We start from the raw sequence: 9,712 nt of genomic DNA, 5'->3' as shown, positions 1-9,712 counted from the left end.
TTTTCCGGGATGCTGCCCCTGATCCCGTAGAGTGGGGTTACCTGCACCCCTCAAACCCCTAGTGACTCCCCCCGCTATGCAATCGGCGCAACGAAGGGGGGGCTACACCCCCCTCCTAACCCCCTGGTTAACTACATGGGCTACTCATGGAAAGAATATAACACAATATTGTAGTCATAATTTCATTAAGATGTTGAAGGGAAACCATGAGAACCTTCAGATTCTTAGGCTATTCCTTTTGGGTTACAACAATTTCATCAAAAAGTAGAGAAGATCATACAAACATCGACTCATTAAACTGTTGAGAGAGGTGGCAACTAGGTCGATATTTTATTACGATCAACCTTTTCTTATTAATAACCAACTACCTTTTGCCACTTTCTTCATTGGGTGGTCAAATGGTCAACCTGCAATTTGTTCATGACAACTATGTGGCTAGAGGTTGGCTAGAGGTTGGCAAGAGGTGCATTATGTCAATTTCCCTTGCGTTGTAGAAGTTATCATCAACAATCAAGGGTTGGCATGTTGCAACATAGGAGTTATCATCATATTGCAACAACGAAGTTACAACACGTAACCATGTTCATGTTGCAGTAGTTGGAGTTGCAGCTCTTGCTCTTTAGTCATGTTGTCGCAACAGGAGTTGTAGCACCTGCTCTTTATTTGTATTGAAACAATAGGATTTGTAGCAATAAGGTACCTAGGGAGTTGCTACAACCTAAAAGTGTTGTGGAAACAGAAGAGGGTGCTGCAATGACTATCTTTTGTTGCTCCTTAAAGAGTACCTGCTTGAAATTATTCTCATGGATTCTAAGAAGTTAGCATAAAAAGGTGAATTCCTTCCTAAATATATAAGAATAAATATTAAAGTGACGTAATTGGAAGATAAATGTAACTTGATAATAAAAAAATGCATAATATGGTCAAAATAGGTAATGAGGCGGTATGAAAATGGGAAAAGGTACTCAAAAAGGTGTTGAACATGAGTTAAAAAGATGCCAAATTGGGCATCCATCACCTCCCCCTAGCTAAAACAGTTGCATGTACCTGTGCAACTAGATATTTAATCTACATCTGAGAAGGTGTAGCTCCCATGGAAATCGTGAATGTTATAGTCAAATTCCCTTGCTTCGTGGACATTATAGTAGCCTTTTATCTTCTCAATATCCCTCCAACAAGCAAGTTATTTCTTCATGGTCTTGTTGTAGTCTCTCTACTATCTTGGGGAAGACAACTAGATCATAGGATAATGGAAATTGAGGCCTATCTACTAATTTCCACAAATCTCCATGCATTTGATGTATCAATGCAATCTCGCTAGTGCCACTACAAGATCACTAGGATTGAAATGGTTCTTTTGGTGCATGTTTCCTCTGGTCTCTTTCCACCGTTGAGTGTAACCTTCTACAATTGTCTTTGACAATACCTCTATTTATGTTTTGCAATAATCAATGCCTTATTTTCTATTTTGAGCCATAAATTCTACATATTGTCAAGAGTTCACCCAATTGTGATGTGGAAAGAGAACATCATTAGGATTGTAGTAGTCCCCTCTAATCCATATGTTATAGCTAAAGTTATTCTTGGCCACCTTGTGATAAATTTCGAAATTAATATGGTTATTCATGTAAGACACAAAGGCTCTGAGTTGGACATCTTCCACAAAATGGTTGGGATTCCAACCTGGATCATGGTATAACAAATGTTATGCTGGTACAACTTACACAACAAGTCCTTCTCATTTATGCTTGCATAATAGGATTCTAAGAAGGTGCTTGGAGTAGTGATCTCACATGATTTATTGGTCATTATGGCCTTCCTTTGAAGCATGAGGTATTTTTCCTACAAGTACATGTTGTAGACAGGGGGGGGTGCCCTATAACTGATTGAAAATTCTACCAACTATCCAACTCAAATCTTTTCAATCTCTAGTTTTTGTGCTATCTTTGGAGCTTGAAGGTTTTCTCTACTTCCTCCTTCATATCCTTCGTCAAATTATCCCATTTGGATATATGGGCCTCTAGTACTTTGCTTACTTTTCCCAAGGGATTTTGACATCCTAGTGGTGCTCCCCAATGGGAAACACCCCTTCTTCATAAGTTGCCATCATTTCCTTCCATTTTTTATCCTTGAAATTTTCCCACATATCTGGGAGGTCTATCAGAAGAACCTTATATTCCATTAAATTAGGCTCTAACTAAGTGGTTACTTCTATCAATTCAAGTCTCTCATTTTCTATTTGGACAAGCTCTTCTTGGGTAGGAATTTTCTCTCTATATGTCTACTTTTGAATTGTTACCTCTACCTCGTGAAGAGGTTCTTTCTTGTCCCTTATGTCAAGGAGCCACACTGCTTGTGTAAGGCGGTCTACTCCCTCATAGGATTGGTTTCCCTTCAATTTTACCTCTAAAGTTCTAATTTTGTCTCGTTGATCCGTGTTTTTCTTTTCTAGTATTTTATGTTTCCTGATAATAAATGAATGCATAGGAGTGAAGGAAAAAATACCTTCATATTTCTTTTTATGCCTAGTCTTGTAGACTTTCCTCAGGCTCTAAGCAACAACACTGGTCTAGGGAGTTGCAATTTCTTCTTGTATATTCACACTTGGTGATGCAACCTTTCCTTCCTCCTGAACTACAGTAGAATATTCCTATAGGTTCTCCTTTGATGGTTCTTATGTTGCAGGAGATGCTTCATTTTCTCCTTCCCCCATCACCACTAGTTCTTAAGGTTCAACAAGGTATTTGTCTTCTTTAATTTCACCTATTGGTTGTTATGTTTAAACAAGGGTTTCCTCTTATTCAACTTGTGTTGCAACATGTTCCTCTTCCTCTATTTCCACCCCTACTAATTCTTGTGTTGCAGCGGGGGTTACTATCTCTTCTAAATCTATCCATGTTACGACAAGTATTTCTTCCTCTTCTTCCATCCTTGTTGGTTCTTTTGTTGCAACAGGGGTTTTTTCCTCCTCTACAATAACTGGTGCTCACTCCTCCTTCTTGTTGTACCTTATTCTCTTCTTTTTGGGCACAACTATGAGTGCATGGCTTTTAGTCATTCGATTAAATATTCTCATTAGTGGTTAGCTTCTATTGATCTCTGGATCATTGTTATGTCCTCCTGTAGTTGCAACTCAACAATTGCTCCTATTTCAATAGTTGTAGAAATTTCCTCCTTGGGGGTTGCAGCAGTTGTAGCTTCTAGTGGATTTTCAACAGTTGAAAACTTTTGATGGAGTTGTAGCTTCTAGTGGAGTTGTGTATTTTGATGGAGTTATATTATTTCTATTTATGCTTTGTCTTCCCATCTTAGTGCTCAAATAACGTCATTCCAGGTGCATCCTTCTCTTTGGAGTGCACGCTACACTAGTAATTTTAGTAGGCAATGATGGGAAAGGGTGTTCTTAGATTGGCTAAAATTTTGGACGTTGGAGGTCATTTGTTGGAGTGTCTTCTTGATCTAATAATCACCCTATGAGTGACCTCAGTGAAGAATTATTAAACAAAAGGTATTACAGACCCATGTGCTGGTGTGTGTGTTCTATGTTATTGAAACAACGGATCGATCAGATTGCCAATACACAGAAAATAAATGGAAAGACAGCAGATAAATACAGTAAGCAACACAAAGACACAAACAGTTTTTAATAAGGAGTTCACCCTATTCTCCAGGGTTGCGTCTTCGGTCCAGCTTCAGTGGTGGCCTTGTTTTATTGTTTCTTTCAATAGATAAATTACAATGTAGGGACTCAATATGAGTTCTCCTGAAGCAGATTTTGCTTGGTAGGGTGGTTCTTGGATTCCCCAAGCCACTTGGAGTACACAAACTTTTGTTCTTCCTACCAGCTCTGTGACCCTCGGTCTACAGTGGAAAGAGCCAACTATGATGCTCAATCCGGACAGATTCCTCTATGGGAAGGCTTGATACCTCAAGCTCTCCGGAGCTCGATGTTGCCTGTGGTCAGCTCGGCCCTCTGTCTCCTCTGCTTGGCTTTACTGCTCTTTGTGCTCAGCCCTCCTCTCAAGGTTCATTGTTCACTATCTCTCTTGGTCGCTTGGACTCCTCATTCTCTCTCTTCGAATCCATGTTCACTGTCTCTGTTCATGGCTTTATCCATTCGACCTCCATGCCTGTTTGGTTCCTCTCCCACCTGCGTCGATTTGCCTGTCGCCTGCCTGTTAGGGGTTCCCTGTTCGGCATCAGCATGAACGCTCGGGAAGTAGCCACGTCTCTCCATCGGAACAACGCCAGCATGTTCGTCGATTCGTTTCTTTCTCCACCGTGGCGGTCAACGGATTCCAAATCCCCTTAAATCGCAGCTTAATCCCCTATCGATTCGGCTTCTGTCTATTGGGTGCAATCTCAACCGTCCGATCTGGGTTCCTCCAGATCCAACGTCATTCACACGTCGAGCGCAGTTGACTTGCTCAACCGATAACATGCGATCGCGGCGGTTTTTCTCTCACCTCCGCTGCCATGCATCGATCGCTGAGTGTGATCGCTCCGCTTTCTCCAAAACTGCTTACCGTTCAAGGGCACCCGATCAATACCGTTGATTTCCATGGCGTGGGTCCCACCTTTGTACTTTAGCGCCATTACCTTTTTCCACCCGCGGTCCTCTGGTTCTGCCACACGACCGAGTGGTTAAGGCTCCTCGTTTTCAACCCTGTTTGCCCAGCGATGCGTGTTAGCGCTAAGCGTTAACGTGCATTGAAAATCAGCTCCTTTTCCCAATCCGAGGCTCCCAGGGGCTATTTTGACCTCCTGTGTAGTCTCCATGGGCCTCGGTCAGCGCGCTTTGACCGAGGTCCTCGTCGTTCCACGCCGGCTGCCATGGCCACTGGTTCAGGGTGTTTTCGATTGTTGTTTTGGATTCTTCAAGGATTTGTTTCATCCTGATATAGTCATGGTTCTATGACAGTCGTTTATGGATCTGATTCGGATCACAGCCTCCCAACTGAAAAGCTTTTGGACCACCAAAAGTTGGTTTTTTTTTCAAGCATCGACTAAGTGAGGAAACTGCTGTCTCACTTGTCCAATCTCAATCCACTTCGCACTGCTCGGCTTCGAACCTTTAAGCCCAATTCTGAGGTATTCCACCTGTCCACTGCGCGTCGTCCTTACCTTCCTGTCCAGCACTATATCTTCCTGCAACTCATTAAGATATTCAGGTAGTAGGTCATCAACAGAAGGCAATTGACTCTACTCTTCAGGGTCCTCAATCATTGAAGGTTCAAACAACCTCAAGCAATCTGCGTTCACGACTGAGTAGATGTGCATGTAAGCTAGCAGATCAAGGCGAAAAGCATTTTCACCAATCTTCTCAAGTATCCTGAAGGGTCCATACCTGATAGGTTTTAGCTTCTTACCTTCACCTTGCATCCTGTCCTTGCTGATATACAGCCAGACTTGGTCTCCAACTTGAAAACTATGCTCCATCCGATGCTTATCATGCCTAGCCTTGTACTTGGCCTGGCTCTTTTCCAGTTGTTCCTGTACTGCCTGGTGGATCTCCTAGATCTATTCAATGAACCTAGTTGCTTTGTCCACATCATTGTATCCATCAACCATGGTATCTTTACCAAATACAAAATCCAAGGGAGACCTTGGTATGAAACCAAAGCAGGTCTCAAAAGGAGATCTCTGGGTAGAAGAGTGTTTGGCTCTATTGTAAGCATGCTGCACATAACACAAGTATTCATCCCAAAGCTTAGGGTGTTTGTTGCAATATCCTCTCGGTAACTGGGTCACTGTCCTATTAACTACTTTTGTCTAGCCATCTGTTTGTGGATGAAAAGTTGTGCTTTTCTTTAATTTGGTGTCCATTAGTTCCGACAGACTGGACCAAAACTTTCCCATAAATTAGGTGTCTCGATCAGATATAACAGAAGTGGGTAATCCAAAATGAACCCATACATGTTCAAAGAATAATTTTGCAGTTTGTTCAGCTGTAATCTGTTTACTACAGGGTATCAAAATACACATTTTGTTGAACCTATCCACAACAACATATAGATAATCATGACCTTTCCTAGATTTAGGTAGTCCTCCAACAAAATCCATGGAAATTCTTTCCCAAGGGTGAGAAGGAACTGGAAATGGAGTGTACAAGCCTAGTTTTCTGTTGTTGGGCTTGCTTTTAGCACACATAGCACACTCCTTTACATATCTAGAAACTGTATCGCTCATTCTTGGCCAATAGCAAAACCTTTGCAGCTGTGCCACTATTTTACTTACCCCAAAGTGACCTGATATCAGAGAAGTGTGTGCTTCCCTAATTATCTTTTCTCTCTCAGTTTGTGGAATGCAGAGTTTCCCACAATGATATAAGAGTCGGTACTTCACATGATAGTCCAATTCTTCTACTCTTTTGCCTTGACTCAAAGTTGCATATACATCTTTAAAGTCCATATCCTGAGCATACTGTTCTATGTAGTTTTCATGTAGCACAGAATTATGCTTAAGTATGGTAGATGCATTTATAATGGGTCTAGATAACATGTCTGCAACCTTGTTATGTATGCCCTTTTTATATCTGATGACTAAATGAAACTGTTGTAGAAAACCCATCCATCTGTAATGTCTTGATTGTTGCAACTTAGTTTGGGAGTGTAGATATTGAAGTGGCTGATGATCAATATGTATTACTGTTTCTTTGCCCATTAAGTAATGTTTCCACTTTTTCACACTCTGAACTAATGCATACAATTCCTTATCATATGTAGGATAGTTAACTACTGCAGGATTAAAAGTCTTAGAATGATAACATATAGGTTTACCGTGTTGTGTCAACACTACTCCCATGGCATAGTCACTGGCATCAGTTTGGATATCAAATGGTCTTTGTAGATCTGGCAGTGCTAGTACAGGTGTTGTACTAATTTTTTCTTTCAAGGTGTCAAAGGCTTTCTGTTGTTTGCCTCCCCACTGAAACACCTTGTTCAATCCTATCAAAGCATGTAAGGGAGATGCAATTGAGGAGAAATTTGAAATGAACTTCCTCCAATACTGTGCTGCTCCTAAGAAGCTTCTCACTTCTGTAGCAGACTTGGGTTTAGGCCAGTTTACAATGACTGCCACTTTAGAGGTATCTATTTTCAATTCACCTCCCCCTACTATATGACCCAAATAATTTAGATAGGTTTTGCCAAATTCACATTTGGAGAGTTTAACATAAAGTTTTTCTCTTTTCAAAACATCTAATGTCTGCTTAACATGCTTTAAATGTTCTTCCCACGTTTTACTAAAAATCAGAATGTCATCCAGATACACAATAACAAAATCATCAAGAAAAGGTCTGAGTACATCATTCATTAATCTCATGAAAGTAGCAGGGGCATTGGTCAAGCCAAAAGGCATAACCAGCCATTCATACAATCCCTGCTTTGTTTTGAAAGCAGTCTTCCATGCATCTTGCTCTGCAACTCTGACCTGATGATATCCACTGTGTAAATCTAGCTTGGTGAAATAAACAGCTTCCTTCAATTGATCTAAAAGATCATCTATGCGAGGAAGGCGATAACGATTTTTTATCATTATTTTATTCAGTGCTCGATAATCAATGCACATTCTCCACGAGCCATCTTTGTTTCTCACCAAAATGATTGGTGACCCACATGGTGATGTGCTAGGCCTGATGAAACGTTTCTCGAGCAACTCCTGCACCTACTTCTTGATTTTAGCATTCTCTAAAGTAGATAACCTATACATCCTAATTTTAGGCAAAGGAACATATTGCTGCAACATAATATCATGTACTATTCCCTTTTTGGGTGGCAGACCTTGAGGTTCTTGAAACAAGACATCATACTCTGAAACAATCTTTTCTATATCAGCTTGTTGATCAGAATTACAGCCCTCAAATACATTGGTTTTATCAGTTTTCTTTTCCTCTACAACCATTAGTAAGAATTGTTTGCATGAATTTATCATCTGTCCTGAGTTTATGAGAGTATAATTATTCTTGAGCTTATGAGCTCTTACAAAGTATTCGATTCCATATTTAACAAGTAGATACTTGTTCTCGGCTCTATAGAAAATAGCCTTTCTATCATACAAGTAAGGACTTCCTAAAACAATTCCACATATATCTAAAGGAATTATATCTAACTCAACCTCATCTACAAATGCTCACCCAAAAGAAAACTTCAGTTTGCACTATCTAGTCACTTGTAGTTGTGCTTTATCATTCAACCATCCTAATGGGTATGGTTTCTTATGAGGTGTAGTTGCTAATCCCAATTTCTTTAAAATTGTTTCAAAAATCAGATTTACTTGTGAGCCACTATCAAACAAAGTATCAATCTTCTGATTTTTGGAAACAACTCGAATATGGAAAAGCTCATGCCTTTTTCTCTCATGTTCTTCATCAATAACAGATTGAATAGAATTACTAGTAGATGCTTCAGAATTCTTACCTTTTATACCTGTGGCTGCAATGATTGTGTCATCTCCTGAGTCTGACCCCAAATCCTTCTGAATAGTTGCAGCAGTCTTCTTCTTCTTGCCCTCGGACTTCTTAGGTCTCAGCTCTGGATGCAGAATCCAACAGTGCTCATCATCATGCCCCTCCTTTCTACAATGGGTGCATGAGACTTTGCCTTTCTGTGCAGTGTTAGCCTTCCTTGCTTTCCACTTCTGCTTTCTTTTCTCTTTTCTCTTGCTTACAGTGGGTTGGGATGGTCCCCCAACTTCTGGATTTCCATTCTTTCCTCTAGCATCCAGATGAGTAGCTTGTACAGATACCTCATCTATACTAGTGGGATTAAACATGAGGATGGTATGCCTCATGTAGCTGTGTAGACCACCAATGTACTTCAAAAGAGTTTGTGGTGAGACTAATGAAATACCCAACATCAATGCTCTCTTTTTGAACTCTTGAGTATACCCTTGTACACTTTGCCCTTTCAACTGTCGAAGAGTTTGCCAACTCATCATGGCTTGTTGCATGTAGGCCAATGGATAGAACCACTTTTTGATTGCAGTAACAAATTCACTCTAGACATAGATGGTCTTACCATGCTTCCGCATATCAGCTTGGGTTCTGCCTTCCCACCAAACCAAGGCAGTGCCCCCTAGGCGAAGGCTTGCCAGCTGAATCTTACTCTTGTCTGAGTCTATATTTTGTACTCTGCAATACACATCAATTTGTCTTATCCAATTGTCCAACTTTTCAGCATTTAGCTCTCCATCATATATAGGCAAATCAAATTTAACATCTAACTTAATCAAAGATGCCTTCTTATTATGCACAGGGCTACTAGGAGGTGTAGGGAAGCTTTCTTCTTTTCCCTTTCCTTTGGAGTGGTCATGGGAATGAGATTCATCTTCTTCTTTATCTTGCTTAAAGCCTGATGAATCTTCACCCTTATGCTTTCTAAAGTCCCTATACATTTCTTCTACCATGGACTTTATAGCAAGGAAACTTTCTATGAATTGAGAGTCTGGCCCTATAGAACCTTCTTCTGACATTGTCTTCCGAGAATAGACTCTCCCAATTTCAGGATTAGTTTCCACCAACTCTCCTTCTCCTAATTGGAGCTTTGATCTAGTGAGAATCCACAACTAAACCAACACAAGCTTGTCCAACCTTACAGCCTAGAGCTCTGATACCACTTGATTTGATAATCACCCTATGAGTGACCTCAGTGAAGAATTATTAAACAAAAGGTATTACAGACCCATGTGCTAGTGTGTGTGTTCTGTATTATTG

Source organism: Pinus tabuliformis, chromosome Q, assembly GCF_031772625.1.
Source record: "Pinus tabuliformis cultivar Carrire ecotype Pingquan chromosome Q, CPIR1, whole genome shotgun sequence".
In the NCBI taxonomy this organism is placed as follows: domain Eukaryota; kingdom Viridiplantae; phylum Streptophyta; class Pinopsida; order Pinales; family Pinaceae; genus Pinus; species Pinus tabuliformis.
Note: the sequence above shows the minus strand (reverse complement) of the source record.